This window comes from Scyliorhinus torazame, chromosome 22, assembly GCF_047496885.1.
Source record: "Scyliorhinus torazame isolate Kashiwa2021f chromosome 22, sScyTor2.1, whole genome shotgun sequence".
Classification (NCBI taxonomy): Eukaryota; Metazoa; Chordata; class Chondrichthyes; order Carcharhiniformes; family Scyliorhinidae; genus Scyliorhinus; species Scyliorhinus torazame.
This window is the reverse complement of record NC_092728.1, coordinates 6286472-6305926: the sequence shown is the minus strand read 5'-3', so window position 1 is coordinate 6305926 and position 19455 is coordinate 6286472.

Sequence of the window (19455 nt, the reverse complement as noted above, 5' to 3'; positions counted from 1 at the left end):
ATTCACCATGAACACTGTCCCCTATAAAGATAATGGCTGCGTATTCACCCTGAACACTGTCCCCTATAAAGATAATGGCTGCGTATTCATCATGAACACTGTCCCCTATAAAGATAATGGCTGCGTATTAACCCTGATCACTGTCCCCTATAAAGATAATGGCTGCGTATTAACCCTGAACACTGTCCCCTATAAAGATAATGGCTGCGTATTCATCATGAACACTGTCCCCTATAAAGATAATGGCTGCGTATTAACCCTGAACACTGTCCCCTATAAAGATAATGGCTGCGTATTCATCATGAACACTGTCCCCTATAAAGATAATGGCTGCGTATTAACCCCGAACACTGTCCCCTATAAAGATAATGGCTGCGTATTCACCCTGAACACTGTCCCCTATAAAGATAATGGCTGCGTATTCACCCTGAACACTGTCCCCTATAAAGATAATGGCTGCGTATTCACCCTGAACACAGTCCCCTATAAAGATAATGGCTGCGTATTCACCCTGAACACTGTCCCCTATAAAGATAATGGCCGCGTATTCACCATGAACACTGTCCCCTATAAAGATAATGGCTGCGTATTCACCCTGAACACTGTCCCCTATAAAGATAATGGCTGCGTATTCACCCTGAACACTGTCCCCTATAAAGATAATGGCCGCGTATTCACCATGAACACTGTCCCCTATAAAGATAATGGCCGCGTATTCACCATGAACACTGTCCCCTATAAAGATAATGGCTGCGTATTCACCCTGAACACTGTCCCCTATAAAGATAATGGCTGCGTATTCACCATGAACACTGTCCCCTATAAAGATAATGGCTGCGTATTCACCCTGAACACTGTCCCCTATAAAGATAATGGCTGCGTATTCACCATGAACACTGTCCCCTATAAAGATAATGGCCGCGTATTCACCCTGATCACTGTCCCCTATAAAGATAATGGCTGTGTATTCACCATGAACACTGTCCCCTATAAAGATAATGGCCGCGTATTCACCCTGATCACTGTCCCCTATAAAGATAATGGCTGTGTATTCACCCTGAACACTGTCCCCTATAAAGATAATGGCTGCGTATTCACCCTGAACACTGTCCCCTATAAAGATAATGGCTGCGTATTCACCCTGAACACTGTCCCCTATAAAGATAATGGCTGCGTATTCACCCTGAACACTGTCCCCTATAAAGATAATGGCTGCGTATTCACCCTGAACACTGTCCCCTATAAAGATAATGGCTGCGTATTCACCCTGAACACTGTCCCCTATAAAGATAATGGCCGCGTATTCACCATGAACACTGTCCCCTATAAAGATAATGGCTGCGTATTCACCCTGAACACTGTCCCCTATAAAGATAATGGCTGCGTATTCACCCTGAACACTGTCCCCTATAAAGATAATGGCTGCGTATTCACCCTGAACACTGTCCCCTATAAAGATAATGGCTGCGTATTCATCATGAACACTGTCCCCTATAAAGATAATGGCTGCGTATTAACCCTGATCACTGTCCCCTATAAAGATAATGGCTGCGTATTAACCCTGAACACTGTCCCCTATAAAGATAATGGCCGCGTATTCATCATGAACACTGTCCCCTATAAAGATAATGGCTGCGTATTAACCCTGAACACTGTCCCCTATAAAGATAATGGCTGCGTATTCATCATGAACACTGTCCCCTATAAAGATAATGGCTGCGTATTAACCCCGAACACTGTCCCCTATAAAGATAATGGCTGCGTATTCATCATGAACACTGTCCCCTATAAAGATAATGGCTGCGTATTCACCCTGAACACTGTCCCCTATAAAGATAATGGCTGCGTATTCACCCTGAACACTGTCCCCTAGAAAGATAATGGCTGCGTATTCACCCTGAACACTGTCCCCTATAAAGATAATGGCCGCGTATTCACCCTGAACACTGTCCCCTATAAAGATAATTGCTGCGTATTCACCCTGAACACTGTCCCCTATAAAGATAATGGCTGCGTATTCACCCTGCTGAACACTGTCCCCTATAAAGATAATGGCTGCGTATTCACCCTGCTGAACACTGTCCCCTATAAAGATAATAGCTGCGTATTCACCATGATCACTGTCCCCTATAAAGATAATGGCTGCGTATTCACCCTGAACACTGTCCCCTATAAAGATAATGGCTGCGTATTCACCCTGAACACTGTCCCCTATAAAGATAATGGCTGTGTATTCACCCTGAACACTGTCCCCTATAAAGATAATGGCTGCGTATTCACCCTGAACACTGTCCCCTATAAAGATAATGGCTGCGTATTCACCCTGAACACTGTCCCCTATAAAGATAATGGCTGCGTATTCACCCTGATCACTGTCCCCTATAAAGATAATGGCTGCGTATTCACCCTGAACACTGTCCCCTATAAAGATAATGGCTGTGTATTCACCCTGAACACTGTCCCCTATAAAGATAATGGCTGCGTATTCACCCTGAACACTGTCCCCTATAAAGATAACGGCTGCGTATTCACCATGAACACTGTCCCCTATAAAGATAATGGCCGCGTATTCACCCTGATCACTGTCCCCTATAAAGATAATGGCTGTGTATTCACCCTGAACACTGTCCCCTATAAAGATAATGGCTGCGTATTCACCCTGAACACTGTCCCCTATAAAGATAATGGCTGCGTATTCACCCTGAACACTGTCCCCTATAAAGATAATGGCTGCGTATTCACCCTGAACACTGTCCCCTATAAAGATAATGGCTGCGTATTCACCCTGAACACTGTCCCCTATAAAGATAATGGCTGTGTATTCACCCTGAACACTGTCCCCTATAAAGATAATGGCTGCGTATTCACCCTGAACACTGTCCCCTATAAAGATAATGGCTGCGTATTCACCCTGAACACTGTCCCCTATAAAGATAATGGCTGCGTATTCACCCTGAACACTGTCCCCTATAAAGATAATGGCTGCGTATTCACCCTGAACACTGTCCCCTATAAAGATAATGGCCGCGTATTCACCATGAACACTGTCCCCTATAAAGATAATGGCTGCGTATTCACCCTGAACACTGTCCCCTATAAAGATAATGGCTGCGTATTCACCCTGAACACTGTCCCCTATAAAGATAATGGCTGCGTATTCACCCTGAACACTGTCCCCTATAAAGATAATGGCTGCGTATTCATCATGAACACTGTCCCCTATAAAGATAATGGCTGCGTATTAACCCTGATCACTGTCCCCTATAAAGATAATGGCTGCGTATTAACCCTGAACACTGTCCCCTATAAAGATAATGGCTGCGTATTCATCATGAACACTGTCCCCTATAAAGATAATGGCTGCGTATTAACCCTGAACACTGTCCCCTATAAAGATAATGGCTGCGTATTCATCATGAACACTGTCCCCTATAAAGATAATGGCTGCGTATTAACCCCGAACACTGTCCCCTATAAAGATAATGGCTGCGTATTCATCATGAACACTGTCCCCTATAAAGATAATGGCTGCGTATTCACCCTGAACACTGTCCCCTATAAAGATAATGGCTGCGTATTCACCCTGAACACTGTCCCCTATAAAGATAATGGCTGCGTATTCACCCTGAACACTGTCCCCTATAAAGATAATGGCCGCGTATTCACCCTGAACACTGTCCCCTATAAAGATAATTGCTGCGTATTCACCCTGAACACTGTCCCCTATAAAGATAATGGCTGCGTATTCACCCTGCTGAACACTGTCCCCTATAAAGATAATGGCTGCGTATTCACCCTGCTGAACACTGTCCCCTATAAAGATAATAGCTGCGTATTCACCATGAACACTGTCCCCTATAAAGATAATGGCTGCGTATTCACCCTGAACACTGTCCCCTATAAAGATAATGGCCGCGTATTCACCCTGAACACTGTCCCCTATAAAGATAATGGCCGCGTATTCACCCTGAACACTGTCCCCTATAAAGATAATGGCTGCGTATTCGCCCTGAACACTGTCCCCTATAAAGATAATGGCCGCGTATTCACCCTGAACACTGTCCCCTATAAAGATAATGGCCGCGTATTCACCCTGAACACTGTCCCCTATAAAGATAATGGCCGCGTATTCACCCTGAACACTGTCCCCTATAAAGATAATGGCCGCGTATTCACCCTGAACACTGTCCCCTATAAAGATAATGGCTGCGTATTCACCCTGAACACTGTCCCCTATAAAGATAATGGCCGCGTATTCACCCTGAACACTGTCCCCTATAAAGATAATTGCTGCGTATTCACCCTGAACACTGTCCCCTATAAAGATAATGGCTGCGTATTCACCCTGAACACTGTCCCCTATAAAGATAATTGCTGCGTATTCACCCTGAACACTGTCCCCTATAAAGATAATGGCTGTGTATTCACCATGAACACTGTCCCCTATAAAGATAATGGCTGCGTATTCATCCTGAACACAGTCCCCTATAAAGATAATGGCTGCGTATTCACCCTGATCACTGTCCCCTATAAAGATAATGGCTGCGTATTCACCCTGAACACTGTCCCCTATAAAGATAATGGCTGCGTATTCACCCTGATCACTGTCCCCTATAAAGATAATGGCTGCGTATTCACCCTGAACACTGTCCCCTATAAAGATAATGGCTGCGTATTCACCCTGAACACTGTCCCCTATAAAGATAATGGCTGCGTATTCACCCTGAACACTGTCCCCTATAAAGATAATGGCCGCGTATTCACCCTGAACACTGTCCCCTATAAAGATAATTGCTGCGTATTCACCCTGAACACTGTCCCCTATAAAGATAATGGCTGCGTATTCACCCTGCTGAACACTGTCCCCTATAAAGATAATGGCTGCGTATTCACCCTGCTGAACACTGTCCCCTATAAAGATAATAGCTGCGTATTCACCATGAACACTGTCCCCTATAAAGATAATGGCTGCGTATTCACCCTGAACACTGTCCCCTATAAAGATAATGGCCGCGTATTCACCCTGAACACTGTCCCCTATAAAGATAATGGCCGCGTATTCACCCTGAACACTGTCCCCTATAAAGATAATGGCTGCGTATTCACCCTGAACACTGTCTCCTATAAAGATAATGGCCGCGTATTCACCCTGAACACTGTCCCCTATAAAGATAATGGCCGCGTATTCACCCTGAACACTGTCCCCTATAAAGATAATGGCCGCGTATTCACCCTGAACACTGTCCCCTATAAAGATAATGGCCGCGTATTCACCCTGAACACTGTCCCCTATAAAGATAATGGCTGCGTATTCACCCTGAACACTGTCCCCTATAAAGATAATGGCCGCGTATTCACCCTGAACACTGTCCCCTATAAAGATAATTGCTGCGTATTCACCCTGAACACTGTCCCCTATAAAGATAATGGCTGCGTATTCACCATGAACACTGTCCCCTATAAAGATAATGGCTGCGTATTCACCCTGAACACTGTCCCCTATAAAGATAATGGCCGCGTATTCACCCTGAACACTGTCCCCTATAAAGATAATGGCTGCGTATTCACCCTGAACACTGTCCCCTATAAAGATAATGGCTGCGTATTCACCCTGAACACTGTCCCCTATAAAGATAATGGCTGCGTATTCATCGTGAACACTGTCCCCTATAAAGATAATGGCTGCGTATTCACCCTGAACACAGTCCCCTATAAAGATAATTGCTGCGTATTCACCCTGAACACTGTCCCCTATAAAGATAATGGCTGCGTATTCACCCTGAACACTGTCCCCTATAAAGATAATTGCTGCGTATTCACCCTGAACACTGTCCCCTATAAAGATAATGGCTGCGTATTCACCCTGAACACTGTCCCCTATAAAGATAATGGCTGCGTATTCATCGTGAACACTGTCCCCTATAAAGATAATGGCTGCGTATTCACCCTGAACACAGTCCCCTATAAAGATAATTGCTGCGTATTCACCCTGAACACTGTCCCCTATAAAGATAATTGCTGCGTATTCACCCTGAACACTGTCCCCTATAAAGATAATGGCTGCGTATTCACCCTGAACACTGTCCCCTATAAAGATAATTGCTGCGTATTCACCCTGAACACTGTCCCCTATAAAGATAATGGCTGCGTATTCACCATGAACACTGTCCCCTATAAAGATAATGGCTGCGTATTCACCCTGAACACTGTCCCCTATAAACAAATGGCCGCGTATTCACCCTGAACACTGTGCCCTATAAAGATAATGGCTGCGTATTCACCCTGAACACTGTCCCCTATAAAGATAATGGCTGCGTATTCACCCTGAACACTGTCCCCTATAAAGATAATGGCTGCGTATTCGCCATGAACACTGTCCCCTATAAAGATAATGGCTGCGTATTCACCCTGAACACTGTCCCCTATAAAGATAATGGTTGCGTATTCACCCTGAACACTGTCCCCTATAAAGATAATGGCTGCGTATTCACCCTGAACACTGTCCCCTATAAAGATAATGGCTGCGTATTCACCCTGATCACTGTCCCCTTTAAAGATAATGGCTGCGTATTCACCCTGAACACTGTCCCCTATAAAGATAATGGCTGCGTATTCACCCTGATCACTGTCCCCTATAAAGATAATGGCTGCGTATTCACCCTGAACACTGTCCCCTATAAAGATAATGGCTGCGTATTCACCCTGATCACTGTCCCCTATAAAGATAATGCTGCGTATTCGCCCTGATCACTGTCCCCTATAAAGATAATGGCTGCGTATTCACCCTGAACACTGTCCCCTATAAAGATAATGGCTGCGTATTCACCCTGATCACTGTCCCCTATAAAGATAATGGCTGCGTATTCACCCTGAACACTGTCCACTATAAAGATAATGGCTGCGTATTCACCCTGATCACTGTCCCCTATAAAGATAATGGCTGCGTATTCACCCTGAACACTGTCCCCTATAAACATAATGGCTGCGTATTCACCCTGAACACTGTCCACTATAAAGATAATGGCTGCGTATTCACCCTGATCACTGTCCCCTATAAAGATAATGGCTGCGTATTCACCCTGATCACTGTCCCCTATAAAGATAATGGCTGCGTATTCACCCTGAACACTGTCCCCTATAAAGATAATGGCTGCGTATTCACCCTGAACACTGTCCCCTATAAAGATAATGGCTGCGTATTCACCCTGAACACTGTCCCCTATAAAGATAATTGCTGCGTATTCACCCTGAACACTGTCCCCTATAAAAATAATGGCTGCGTATTCACCCTGAACACTGTCCCCTATAAAGGTAATGGCTGCGTATTCACCCAGATCACTGTCCCCTATAAAGATAATGGCTGCGTATTCACCCTGAACACTGTCCCCTATAAAGATAATGGCTGCGTATTCACCCTGATCACTGTCCCCTATAAAGATAATGGCTGCGTATTCACCAGGAACACTGTCCCCTATAAAGATAATGGCTGCGTATTCACCCTGAACACTGTCCCCTATAAAGATAATGGCTGCGTATTCACCCTGAACACTGTCCCCTATAAAGATAATGGCTGCGTATTCACCCTGAACACTGTCCCCTATAAAGATAATGGCCGCGTATTCACCATGAACACTGTCCCCTATAAAGATAATGGCTGCGTATTCACCCTGAACACTGTCCCCTATAAAGATAATGGCTGCGTATTCACCATGAACACTGTCCCCAATAAAGAGAATGGCTGCGTATTCACCATGAACACTGTCCCCTATAAAGATAATGGCTGCGTATTCACCCGGAACACCGTCCCTTATAAAGATAATGGCTGCGTATTCTCCATGAACACTGTCCCCTATAAAGATAATGGCTGCGTATTCACCATGAACACTGTCCCCTATAAAGATAATGGCTGCGTATTCACCCTGAACACTGTCCCCTATAAAGATAATGGCTGCGTATTCACCCTGATCACTGTCCCCTATAAAGATAATGGCTGCGTATTCACCCTGATCACTGTCCGCTATAAAGATAATGGCTGCGTATTCACCCTGAACACTGTCCCCTATAAAGATAATTGCTGCGTATTCACCCTGATCACTGTCCCCTATAAAGATAATGGCTGCGTATTCACCATGAACACTGTCCCCTATAAAGATAATGGCTGCGTATCCACCATGAACACTGTCCCCTATAAAGATAATGGCTGCGTATTCACCCTGAACACTGTCCCCTATAAACAAATGGCCGCGTATTCACCCTGAACACTGTGCCCTATAAAGATAATGGCTGCGTATTCACCCTGAACACTGTCCCCTATAAAGATAATGGCTGCGTATTCACCCTGAACACTGTCCCCTATAAAGATAATGGCTGCGTATTCGCCATGAACACTGTCCCCTATAAAGATAATGGCTGCGTATTCACCCTGATCACTGTCCCCTATAAAGATAATGGCTGCGTATTCACCCTGAACACTGTCCCCTATACAGATAATGGCTGCGTATTCACCCTGAACACAGTCCCCTATAAAGATAATTGCTGCGTATTCACCCTGAACACTGTCCCCTATAAAGATAATTGCTGCGTATTCACCCTGAACACTGTCCCCTATAAAGATAATGGCTGCGTATTCACCCTGAACACTGTCCCCTATAAAGATAATGGCTGCGTATTCATCGTGATCACTGTCCCCTATAAAGATAATGGCTGCGTATTCACCCTGAACACAGTCCCCTATAAAGATAATTGCTGCGTATTCACCCTGAACACTGTCCCCTATAAAGATAATTGCTGCGTATTCACCCTGAACACTGTCCCCTATAAAGATAATGGCTGCGTATTCACCCTGAACACTGTCCCCTATAAAGATAATTGCTGCGTATTCACCCTGAACACTGTCCCCTATAAAGATAACGGCTGCGTATTCACCATGAACACTGTCCCCTATAAAGATAATGGCTGCGTATTCACCCTGAACACTGTCCCCTATAAACAAATGGCCGCGTATTCACCCTGAACACTGTGCCCTATAAAGATAATGGCTGCGTATTCACCCTGAACACTGTCCCCTATAAAGATAATGGCTCGTATTCACCCTGAACACTGTCCCCTATAAAGATAATGGCTGCGTATTCGCCATGAACACTGTCCCCTATAAAGATAATGGCTGCGTATTCACCCTGATCACTGTCCCCTATAAAGATAATGGCTGCGTATTCACCCTGAACACTGTCCCCAATAAAGATAATGGCTGCGTATTCACCCTGATCACTGTCCCCTATAAAGATAATGGCTGCGTATTCACCCTGAATACTGTCCCCTATAAAGATAATGGCTGCGTATTCACCCTGATCACTGTCCCCTATAAAGATAATGCTGCGTATTCGCCCTGATCACTGTCCCCTATAAAGATAATGGCTGCGTATTCACCCTGAACACTGTCCCCTATAAAGATAATGGCTGCGTATTCACCCTGTTCACTGTCCCCTATAAAGATAATGGCTGCGTATTCACCCTGAACACTGTCCCCTATAAAGATAATGGCTGCGTATTCACCCTGATCACTGTCCCCTATAAAGATAATGGCTGCGTATTCACCCTGAACACTGTCCCCTATAAAGATAAAGGCTGCGTATTCACCCTGATCACTGTCCCCTATAAAGATAATGGCTGCGTATTCACCCTGAACACTGTCCCCTATAAAGATAATGGCTGCGTATTCACCCTGAACACAGTCCCCTATAAAGATAATTGCTGCGTATTCACCCTGAACACTGTCCCCTATAAAGATAATTGCTGCGTATTCACCCTGAACACTGTCCCCTATAAAGATAATGGCTGCGTATTCACCCTGAACACTGTCCCCTATAAAGATAATGGCTGCGTATTCATCGTGATCACTGTCCCCTATAAAGATAATGGCTGCGTATTCACCCTGAACACAGTCCCCTATAAAGATAATTGCTGCGTATTCACCCTGAACACTGTCCCCTATAAAGATAATTGCTGCGTATTCACCCTGAACACTGTCCCCTATAAAGATAATGGCTGCGTATTCACCCTGAACACTGTCCCCTATAAAGATAATTGCTGCGTATTCACCCTGAACACTGTCCCCTATAAAGATAACGGCTGCGTATTCACCATGAACACTGTCCCCTATAAAGATAATGGCTGCGTATTCACCCTGAACACTGTCCCCTATAAACAAATGGCCGCGTATTCACCCTGAACACTGTGCCCTATAAAGATAATGGCTGCGTATTCACCCTGAACACTGTCCCCTATAAAGATAATGGCTCGTATTCACCCTGAACACTGTCCCCTATAAAGATAATGGCTGCGTATTCGCCATGAACACTGTCCCCTATAAAGATAATGGCTGCGTATTCACCCTGATCACTGTCCCCTATAAAGATAATGGCTGCGTATTCACCCTGAACACTGTCCCCAATAAAGATAATGGCTGCGTATTCACCCTGATCACTGTCCCCTATAAAGATAATGGCTGCGTATTCACCCTGAATACTGTCCCCTATAAAGATAATGGCTGCGTATTCACCCTGATCACTGTCCCCTATAAAGATAATGCTGCGTATTCGCCCTGATCACTGTCCCCTATAAAGATAATGGCTGCGTATTCACCCTGAACACTGTCCCCTATAAAGATAATGGCTGCGTATTCACCCTGTTCACTGTCCCCTATAAAGATAATGGCTGCGTATTCACCCTGAACACTGTCCCCTATAAAGATAATGGCTGCGTATTCACCCTGATCACTGTCCCCTATAAAGATAATGGCTGCGTATTCACCCTGAACACTGTCCCCTATAAAGATAATGGCTGCGTATTCACCCTGAACACTGTCCACTATAAAGATAATGGCTGCGTATTCACCCTGATCACTGTCCCCAATAAAGATAATGGCTGCGTATTCACCCTGATCACTGTCCCCTATAAAGATAATGGCTGCGTATTCACCCTGAACACAGTCCCCTATAAAGATAATGGCTGCGTATTCACCCTGAACACTGTCCCCTATAAAGATAATGGCTGCGTATTCACCCTGAACACTGTCCCCTATAAAGATAATTGCTGCGTATTCACCCTGAACACTGTCCCCTATAAAAATAATGGCTGCGTATTCACCCTGAACACTGTCCCCTATAAAGGTAATGGCTGCGTATTCACCCAGATCACTGTCCCCTATAAAGATAATGGCTGCGTATTCACCCTGAACACTGTCCCCTATAAAGATAATGGCTGCGTATTCACCCTGATCACTGTCCCCTATAAAGATAATGGCTGCGTATTCACCATGAACACTGTCCCCTATAAAGATAATGGCTGCGTATTCACCCTGAACACTGTCCCCTATAAAGATAATGGCTGCGTATTCACCATGAACACTGTCCCCAATAAAGATAATGGCTGCGTATTCACCATGAACACTGTCCCCTATAAAGATAATGGCTGCGTATTCACCCGGAACACTGTCCCTTATAAAGATAATGGCTGCGTATTCTCCATGAACACTGTCCCCTATAAAGATAATGGCTGCGTATTCACCATGAACACTGTCCCCTATAAAGATAATGGCTGCGTATTCACCCTGAACACTGTCCCCTATAAAGATAATGGCTGCGTATTCACCCTGATCACTGTCCCCTATAAAGATAATGGCTGCGTATTCACCCTGATCACTGTCCGCTATAAAGATAATGGGTGCGTATTCACCCTGAACACTGTCCCCTATAAAGATAATTGCTGCGTATTCACCCTGATCACTGTCCCCTATAAAGATAATGGCTGCGTATTCACCATGAACACTGTCCCCTATAAAGATAATGGCTGCGTATCCACCATGAACACTGTCCCCTATAAAGATAATGGCTGCGTATTCACCCTGAACACTGTCCCCTATAAACAAATGGCCGCGTATTCACCCTGAACACTGTGCCCTATAAAGATAATGGCTGCGTATTCACCCTGAACACTGTCCCCTATAAAGATAATGGCTGCGTATTCACCCTGAACACTGTCCCCTATAAAGATAATGGCTGCGTATTCGCCATGAACACTGTCCCCTATAAAGATAATGGCTGCGTATTCACCCTGATCACTGTCCCCTATAAAGATAATGGCTGCGTATTCACCCTGAACACTGTCCCCTATAAAGATAATGGCTGCGTATTCACCCTGATCACTGTCCCCTATAAAGATAATGGCTGCGTATTCACCCTGATCACTGTCCCCTATAAAGATAATGGCTGCGTATTCACCCTGAACACTGTCCCCTATAAAGATAATGGCTGCGTATTCACCCTGAACACTGTCCCCTATAAAGATAATGGCTGCGTATTCACCCTGAACACTGTCCCCTATAAAGATAATTGCTGCGTATTCACCCTGAACACTGTCCCCTATAAAAATAATGGCTGCGTATTCACCCTGAACACTGTCCCCTATAAAGGTAATGGCTGCGTATTCACCCAGATCACTGTCCCCTATAAAGATAATGGCTGCGTATTCACCCTGAACACTGTCCCCTATAAAGATAATGGCTGCGTATTCACCCTGATCACTGTCCCCTATAAAGATAATGGCTGCGTATTCACCATGAACACTGTCCCCTATAAAGATAATGGCTACGTATTCACCCTGAACACTGTCCCCTATAAAGATAATGGCTGCGTATTCACCCTGAACACTGTCCCCTATAAAGATAATGGCTGCGTATTCACCCTGAACACTGTCCCCTATAAAGATAATGGCCGCGTATTCACCATGAACACTGTCCCCTATAAAGATAATGGCTGCGTATTCACCCTGAACACTGTCCCCTATAAAGATAATGGCTGCGTATTCACCATGAACACTGTCCCCAATAAAGATAATGGCTGCGTATTCACCATGAACACTGTCCCCTATAAAGATAATGGCTGCGTATTCACCCTGAACACTGTCCCTTATAAAGATAATGGCTGCGTATTCTCCATGAACACTGTCCCCTATAAAGATAATGGCTGCGTATTCACCATGAACACTGTCCCCTATAAAGATAATGGCTGCGTATTCACCCTGAACACTGTCCCCTATAAAGATAATGGCTGCGTATTCACCCTGATCACTGTCCCCTATAAAGATAATGGCTGCGTATTCACCCTGATCACTGTCCGCTATAAAGATAATGGCTGCGTATTCACCCTGAACACTGTCCCCTATAAAGATAATTGCTGCGTATTCACCCTGATCACTGTCCCCTATAAAGATAATGGCTGCGTATTCACCATGAACACTGTCCCCTATAAAGATAATGGCTGCGTATCCACCATGAACACTGTCCCCTATAAAGATAATGGCTGCGTATTCACCCTGAACACTGTCCCCTATAAAGATAATGGCTGTGTATTCACCCTGATCACTGTCCCCTATAAAGATAATGGCTGCGTATTCACCCTGATCACTGTCCCCTATAAAGATAATGGCTGCGTATTCACCCTGAACACTGTCCCCTATAAAGATAATTGCTGCGTATTCACCCTGATCACTGTCCCCTATAAAGATAATGGCTGCGTATTCACCATGAACACTGTCCCCTATAAAGATAATGGCTGCGTATTCACCCTGAACACTGTCCCCTATAAAGATAATGGCTGCGTATTCACCATGAACACTGTCCCCTATAAAGATAATGGCTGCGTATTCACCCTGAACACTGTCCCTTATAAAGATAATGGCTGCGTATTCACCATGAACACTGTCCCCTATAAAGATAATGGCTGCGTATTCATCGTGAACACTGTCCCCTATAAAGATAATAGCTGCGTATTCACCCTGAACACTGTCCCCTATAAAGATAATGGCTGCGTATTCACCCTGAACACTGTCCCCTATAAAGGTAATGGCTGCGTATTCACCCTGAACACTGTCCCCTATAAAGATAATGGCTGCGTATTCACCCTGAACACTGTCCCCTATAAAGATAATGGCTGCGTATTCACCATGAACACTGTCCCCTTTAAAGATAATGGCCGCGTATTCACCATGAACACTGTCCCCTACAAAGATAATGGCTGCGTATTCACCCTGAACACTGTCCCCTATAAAGATAATGGCTGCGTATTCACCCTGATCACTGTCCACTATAAAGATAATGGCTGCGTATTCACCCTGAACACTGTCCCCAATAAAGATAATGGCTGCGTATTCACCCTGATCACTGTCCCCTATAAAGATAATGGCTGCGTATTCACCCTGAACACTGTCCCCTATAAAGATATTGGCTGCGTATTCACCCTGATCACTGTCCGCTATAAAGATAATGGCTGCGTATTCGCCCTGAACACTGTCCCCTATAAAGATAATGGCTGCGTATTCACCCTGATCACTGTCCCCTATAAAGATAATGGCTGCGTATTCACCCTGATCACTGTCCCCTATAAAGTTAATGGCTGCGTATTCACCCTGATCACTGTCCCCTATAAAGATAATGGCTGCGTATTCACCCTGAACACTGTCCCCTATAAAGATAATTGCTGCGTATTCACCCAGAACACTGTCCCCTATAAAGATAATGGCTGCGTATTCACCCTGAACACTGTCCCCTATAAAGGTAATGGCTGCGTATTCACCCAGATCACTGTCCCCTCTAAAGATAATGGCTGCGAATTCACCCTGAACACTGTCCCCTATAAAGATAATGGCTGCGTATTCACCCTGAACACTGTCCCCTATAAAGATAATGGCTGCGTATTCACCCTGAACACTGTCCCCTATAAAGATAATGGCTGCGTATTCACCCTGAACACTGTCCCCTATAAAGATAATGGCCGCGTATTCACCATGAACACTGTCCCCTATAAAGATAATGGCCGCGTATTCACCCTGAACACTGTCCCCTATAAAGATAATGGCTGCGTATTCACCCTGAACACTGTCCCCTATAAAGATAATGGCTGCGTATTCACCCTGAACACTGTCCCCTATAAAGATAATGGCTGCGTATTCGCCATGAACACTGTCCCCTATAAAGATAATAGCTCCGTATTCACCCTGAACACTGTCCCCTAAAAGATAATGGCTGTGTATTCGCCATGAACACTGTCCCCTATAAAGATAATGGCTGCGTATTCACCCTGAACACTGTCCCCTATAAAGATAATTGCTGCGTATTCACCCTGAACACTGTCCCCTATAAAGATAATGGCTGTGTATTCGCCATGAACACTGTCCCCTATAAAGATAATGGCTGCGTATTCACCAAGAACACTGTCCCCTATAAAGATAATGGCTGCGTATTCACCCTGATCACTGTCCCCTATAAAGATAATGGCTGCGTATTCACCCTGAACACTGTCCCCTATAAAGATAATTGCTGCGTATTCATCCTGAACACTGTCCCCTATAAAGATAATGGCTGCGTATTCGCCATGAACACTGTCCCCTATGAAGATAATGGCTGCGTATTCACCCTGAACACTGTCCCCTATAAAGATAATTGCTGCGTATTCACCCTGAACACTGTCCCCTATAAAGATAATGGCTGTGTATTCGCCATGAACACTGTCCCCTATAAAGATAATGGCTGCGTATTCACCATGAACACTGTCCCCTATAAAGATAATGGCTGCGTATTCACCCTGATCACTGTCCCCTATAAAGATAATGGCTGCGTATTCACCCTGAACACTGTCCCCTATAAAGATAATGGCTGCGTATTCACCCTGAACACTGTCCCCTATAAAGATAATGGCTGCGTATTCACCCTGAACACTGTCCCCTATAAAGGTAATTGCTGCGTATTCACCATGAACACTGTCCCCTATAAAGATAATGGCTGCGTATTCACCATGAACACTGTCCCCTATAAAGATAATGGCTGCGTATTCACCCTGAACACTGTCCCCTATAAAGATAATGGCTGCGTATTCACCCTGAACACTGTCCCCTATAAAGATAATGGCTGCGTATTCACCCTGAACACTGTCCCCTATAAAGGTAATTGCTGCGTATTCACCATGAACACTGTCCCCTATAAAGATAATGGCTGCGTATTCACCATGAACACTGTCCCCTATAAAGATAATGGCTGCGTATTCACCCTGATCACTGTCCCCTATAAAGATAATGGCTGCGTATTCACCCTGAACACTGTCCCCTATAAAGATAATGGCTGCGTATTCACCTTGAACACTGTCCCCTATAAAGATAATTGCTGCGTATTCACCCTGATCACTGTCCCGTATAAAGATAATGGCTGCGTATTCACCATGAACACTGTCCCCTATAAAGATAATGGCTGCGTATTCACCCTGAACACTGTCCCCTATAAAGATAATGGCTGCGTACTCACCATGAACACTGTCCCCTATAAAGATAATGGCTGCGTATTCACCATGAACACTGTCCCCTATAAAGATAATGGCTGCGTATTCACCCTGAACACTGTCCCTTATAAAGATAATGGCTGCGTATTCACCATGAACACTGTCCCCTATAAAGATAATGGCTGCGTATTCATCGTGAACACTGTCCCCTATAAAGATAATAGCTGCGTATTCACCCTGAACACTGTCACCTATAAAGATAATGGCTGCGTATTCACCCTGAACACTGTCCCCTATAAAGGTAATGGCTGCGTATTCACCCTGAACACTGTCCCCTATAAAGATAATGGCTGCGTATTCACCCTGAACACTGTCCCCTATAAAGATAATGGCTGCGTATTCACCATGAACACTGTCCCCTATAAAGATAATGGCCGCGTATTCACCATGAACACTGTCCCCTACAAAGATAATGGCTGCGTATTCACCCTGAACACTGTCCCCTATAAAGATAATGGCTGCGTATTCACCCTGATCACTGTCCCCTATAAAGATAATGGCTGCGTATTCACCCTGAACACTGTCCCCTATAAAGATAATGGCTGCGTATTCACCCTGATCACTGTCCCCTATAAAGATAATGGCTGCGTATTCACCCTGAACACTGTCCCCTATAAAGATAATGGCTGCGTATTCACCCTGATCACTGTCCCCTATAAAGATAATGGCTGCGTATTCGCCCTGAACACTGTCCCCTATAAAGATAATGGCTGCGTATTCACCCTGCTCACTGTCCCCTATAAAGATAATGGCTGCGTATTCACCCTGATCACTGTCCCCGAGAAAGATAATGGCTGCGTATTCACCCTGATCACTGTCCCCTATAAAGATAATGGCTGCGTATTCACCCTGAACACTGTCCCCTATAAAGATAATTGCTGTGTATTCACCCTGAACACTGTCCCCTATAAAGATAATGGCTGCATATTCACCCTGAACACTGTCCCCTATAAAGGTAATGGCTGCGTATTCACCCAGATCACTGTCCCCTATAAAGATAATGGCTGCGTATTCACCCTGAACACTGTCCCCTATAAAGATAATGGCTGCGTATTCACCCTGAACACTGTCCCCTATAAAGATAATGGCTGCGTATTCACCCTGAACACTGTCCCCTATAAAGATAATGGCTGCGTATTCACCCTGAACACTGTCCCCTATAAAGATAATGGCCGCGTATTCACCATGAACACTGTCCCCTATAAAGATAATGGCCGCGTATTCACCCTGAACACTGTCCCCTATAAAGATAATGGCTGCGTATTCACCCTGAACACTGTCCCCTATAAAGATAATGGCTGTGTATTCACCCTGAACACTGTCCCCAATAAAGATAATGGCTGCGTATTCACCCTGAACACTGTCCCCTATAAAGATAATGGCTGTGTATTCGCCATGAACAATGTCCCCTATAAAGATAATGGCTGCGTATTCACCCTGAACACTGTCCCCTATAAAGATAATGGCCGCGTATTCACCCTGAACACTGTCCCCTATAAAGATAATGGCTGCGTATTCACCCTGAACACTGTCCCCTATAAAGATAATGGGGGCGTATTCGCCATGAACACTGTCCCCTATAAAGATAATAGCTCCGTATTCACCCTAAACACTGTCCCCTATAAAGATAATGGCTGTGTATTCGCCATGAACACTGTCCCCTATAAAGATAATGGCTGCGTATTCACCCTGAACACTGTCCCCTATAAAGATAATTGCTGCGTATTCACCCTGAACACTGTCCCCTATAAAGATAATGGCTGTGTATTCGCCATGAACACTGTCCCCTATAAAGATAATGGCTGCGTATTCACCATGAACACTGTCCCCTATAAAGATAATGGCTGCGTATTCACCCTGATCACTGTCCCCTATAAAGATAATGGCTGCGTATTCACCCTGAACACTGTCCCCTATAAAGATAATGGCTGCGTATTCACCCTGAACACTGTCCCCAATAAAGATAATGGCTGCGTATTCACCATGAACACTGTCCCCTATAAAGATAATGGCTGCGTATTCACCATGAACACTGTCCCCTATAAAGATAATGGCTGCGTATTCACCATGAACACTGTCCCCTATAAAGATAATGGCTGCGTATTCACCCTGAACACTGTCCCCTATAAAGATAATGGCTGCGTATTCACCCTGAACACTGTCCCCTATAAAGATAATGGCTGCGTATTCGCCATGAACACTGTCCCCTATAAAGATAATAGCTCCGTATTCACCCTGAACACTGTCCCCTATAAAGATAATGGCTGTGTATTCGCCATGAACACTGTCCCCTATAAAGATAATGGCTGCGTATTCACCCTGAACACTGTCCCCTATAAAGATAATTGCTGCGTATTCACCCTGAACACTGTCCCCTATAAAGATAATGGCTGTGTATTCGCCATGAACACTGTCCCCTATAAAGATAATGGCTGCGTATTCACCAAGAACACTGTCCCCTATAAAGATAATGGCTACGTATTCACCCTGATCACTGTCCCCTATAAAGATAATGGCTGCGTATTCACCCTGAACACTGTCCCCTATAAAGATAATTGCTGCGTATTCATCCTGAACACTGTCCCCTATAAAGATAATGGCTGCGTATTCGCCATGAACACTGTCCCCAAAAAGATAATGGCTGCGTATTCACCCTGAACACTGTCCCCTATAAAGATAATTGCTGCGTATTCACCCTGAACACTGTCCCCTATAAAGATAATGGCTGTGTATTCGCCATGAACACTGTCCCCTATAAAGATAATGGCTGCGTATTCACCATGAACACTGTCCCCTATAAAGATAATGGCTGCGTATTCACCCTGATCACTGTCCCCTATAAAGATAATGGCTGCGTATTCACCCTGAACACTGTCCCCTATAAAGATAATGGCTGCGTATTCACCCTGAACACTGTCCCCTATAAAGATAATGGCTGCGTATTCACCATGAACACTGTCCCCTATAAAGGTAATTGCTGCGTATTCACCATGAACACTGTCCCCTATAAAGATAATGGCTGCGTATTCACCATGAACACTGTCCCCTATAAAGATAATGGCTGCGTATT